The sequence below is a fragment of the Etheostoma spectabile genome, chromosome 15 (assembly GCF_008692095.1).
Source record: "Etheostoma spectabile isolate EspeVRDwgs_2016 chromosome 15, UIUC_Espe_1.0, whole genome shotgun sequence".
Lineage (NCBI taxonomy): Eukaryota > Metazoa > Chordata > Actinopteri > Perciformes > Percidae > Etheostoma > Etheostoma spectabile.
Window position 1 is genome coordinate 29,026,056 of NC_045747.1, and position 3,450 is coordinate 29,029,505.

A 3,450-nucleotide genomic window follows, 5' to 3' on the forward strand; every position below is an offset into this window, starting at 1 on the left:
ACACACACACACACACACACACTGGTTCATCCTTTTTCTTGTTTCTGTCTTTGCTGGCCGAATTTGATTAGAAAGCGCCTGATGCTCGGCGTTGATACAAGCAGCAAGCCGCCGTTTGTTTCCCGGTTGTCGACCTAAAAGTAACGAGCAGATACCGGAGGGGGAGGACAAGTGATGGGGTGCCAGGGATGTTAACCCGACTCAGCAACCGGGGATCCGCTAAGGCTGCTGTCGATATCGTTGATCTCCACCCTTAAGCTTGCTCTCCAGATGCTTTATGCGCTGCTCATCTGAGGCCTTTAATGACTGTCGATAGTCGTCTTCATTGGCCTCGAGTTAGCAGAGCTGATATGAGAGGGAAGTGCAGTACAAAGCGCCAGATTGTTTTAATCATATCCGTCCTTGTTTAAATTAGGCCTCAAGCATCAGGACTCAGTTTTCTTCTCAAATTCCGTGCCTGCATACTTTCGCACCACGCACTCTCAAAGGCAAAGGTGACAAAGGCACTTCTTGACTAGACCGGCCAGTGCAAAACATCTTAGGCTCCTAATTCTTTCAGTTTACTTGCTATTTGCAGTGAAGGTGTATCCATGTTTATTTCATATTCCAGTGCACAAAGTCATATGCATACGTACATGAAGCACTGGTCAACAATCTTCTCCTCAGTCAACATCCTAAAATCTTTATTCAACATGGTTCTGGCATTGCATCTTCAAAAATGATCTGCTCTATTTTTATACATACAGAAACTATATTGTGTATTGTGCTATGCAAGGCGGATTTCTCTCTCGTTACAGAAAACATACGGAAAAAATAATACCGTGTGCGCAACTGCGGTTTGGAAACGCAACCTGGGACTGAAGGAAGAGCGAAATACCCCGATGCGATAATTAAAACTTTTTAAATAGCCTTTTTTTTCTGGAAATATTCCTAGAGGTTCTATAACAAGCTTATATAAAAAGAAAATACATAACAGAACACTTGAGATTTATTCCAAAATTATTTAGCAATAGTGTAGATTTACATTTAACGGCTCGGGGTATTGTGTATATCAGGTCAGACTTTATGCAGACTTTTTATTGATCTGAAAGTGAAAATATGAAGAGGCCATGTCGGAAGGCTGGCCTGCTACGGCGTTATTCGAAGTGTCGACGTAGTTAAATGGCGTCCGATGGCAGTTTTATGGACGGATCATAAACAACACATTGGTTTTTACAACGGTGTGTACGTGCGCGCGTGTGTTGGGTGTTTGCGTGCGTGCTTGCGTTTGTGTGCGAGTGTGCGTATGTGTGTGCGTGTGTGTGTGTGTGTGTTGTAGCCTATTGCTGACCACAAAGGCTGCTTTTGCTTCACCATTGGAAACATTTGACACACACATAGTTTACGCACAGTTGCGCGGACATGGCCTCCAGTTTAGCTGATGCTATTTGTCATTTGTAGTTTACACGCAGCAATGAACGGGTTACAAGGAGCCTTTTTTTGCCAAGTCTTCAACAGAGAAGCGCTGCAATTTCTCTATAAGCATCAAATCTCTATTTACGAGTAAAAATGTTTACATGGTTTGCGCATGCCTCAAGTCACTTGTCATTTGAAGACGTTATTTCGTCGTTTAGCTCTTTGTGTGTTACATCTGTCGGAGGGGAATGCTTCCTGAAAATTAAAACGGACTTAATAGAAGTTTCCTGACAGGACATATTTCTAATTTATTGTAAATAAAGTGAGTAACCTCGTCTTTCGTATTGGAATGAGTTAAATATGCTGAATAGTGTTTTGTCTAATTGGGACATGACATCTTACTGTAATATAGACGACTTCTTTCTTTTTGTCTGTCATGTTCTTTAGATTCAGTTTTCCATGTTGTGCCGACTGTCTCAATGATCTATTATGATGTCAGTCCGATGAGCTCTTTGTGTCTATTTGTTTCATGGTGAACAGTAATGAGTTGTACTCTGCTAAGTATTGGGACACAGAGGACGGAAATGTTTGATTAAAATGAAGTAAAGCATCTATATAAATGATACTTCTTATTTTACATACCTGACTCTGTTACTTTCCGCCATTGCTATGACTTACTCCCGCTTCCTGTCCCAGTATGTACTCTCCTGACTGGAGGAACAAAGTTTCTGGAGTTATTAATTACTTTTCTGATGATAAATATGGACTGAGCTCCACAACCCATGTTATGTTCCCTTCGCGTTTTGTTTTTAATCATGGAAAATCTAAGCCATGCGGCCACAGTAAAGCTATTATTAACGAGCAGGCAAACTCCAGTCACTCTGATCCTCTCCTCTCTGTGAAATGTTCCAGTCCTTCTTGTATGTTTTCTTCTCTTCTATGTGTTGTTGTCTTTTTTGTGCGATGGCACTGCTGATGCTGGATTCCTATTAAAGAAGAGACTTTACAGTACGACCATGCTTCGTGTCGTTGCTTTTCTGCTTCTCACTAATCCAATACAAGTTTGAAATATGGATATATAACAATAGGAAATAAAGATTACATAGACATAATTGATATAAAAAAAGCTATGTTTTTGTTTTCTTCTTCTTTGCTCCAGATTGAATCTGTGCGAAGAGAGAAAGAGACAAACGGGGCTTGGAGAGAATCGAGCGGATGAGCCAGCATGTGTTAAAAATGTGTCTCTCTTCAGTTGTACACTGAAGCTTAAAGGACAGGGGCGTCTGTTTGGCTGCAACACCAAAAGACTGTCATAAACCCATAAACACCCCCACCCACACCCCCACACAGATGATGAGTGCATTCATTAGAAGCGTCGCCATCCGTCCATTAGGAGCATGTGAAGCCTCTGCGGTTCCTGTGTTTGTCTCCGGACCAAATGACTGAAAGACACAGAGTCTGACGAGAGCTGCTGCATAGGGATCCTGGAGTTTCCTCTCTTGCTTCTGACATTCTGTAGAAGCAGTTCTAATGAGGCTTGGAGTTGAAGTAGAGCAAGAAGCAAGAGTTGCCGTTTGTTGCTTTTCATGCAGTAGAAGCAGACGCAAACCATGACATAAAATAGCAAAGGTAACAGAAGCAGAGGGGCATTCAGTAACCCTCTCAGCTCCATTATATTTAGCACCAAAGTAGGGCTGGTAACACTTTTGGTATATATTTTGATAAGTATACCAGAACAGTTGCAAATTCATGCCAGTGTTACAACCCTTTAAGAGCTCTGTCAGGTCATGGGTCCGAACATTCCCCAGTGCAACTCCACCTTCCTTGACAAAAAAAGTCATTTTCTGGTAATCATTTTTTACGTACAGTATGTTAATATTTAGGCTTGTCTCTATATGTATTAATTAAAATATCTGCCTAAAAACAATAACTGTTTTAAGATATGGAGTCCAGAAAACAGAATTCCTGAGAGCATGACCCTTGTTTCCAGAAGTAGCTCTAGCCCTAGTTGCAACAGGACTAATAGAGAGATAGATAGATAGATAGATAGATAGA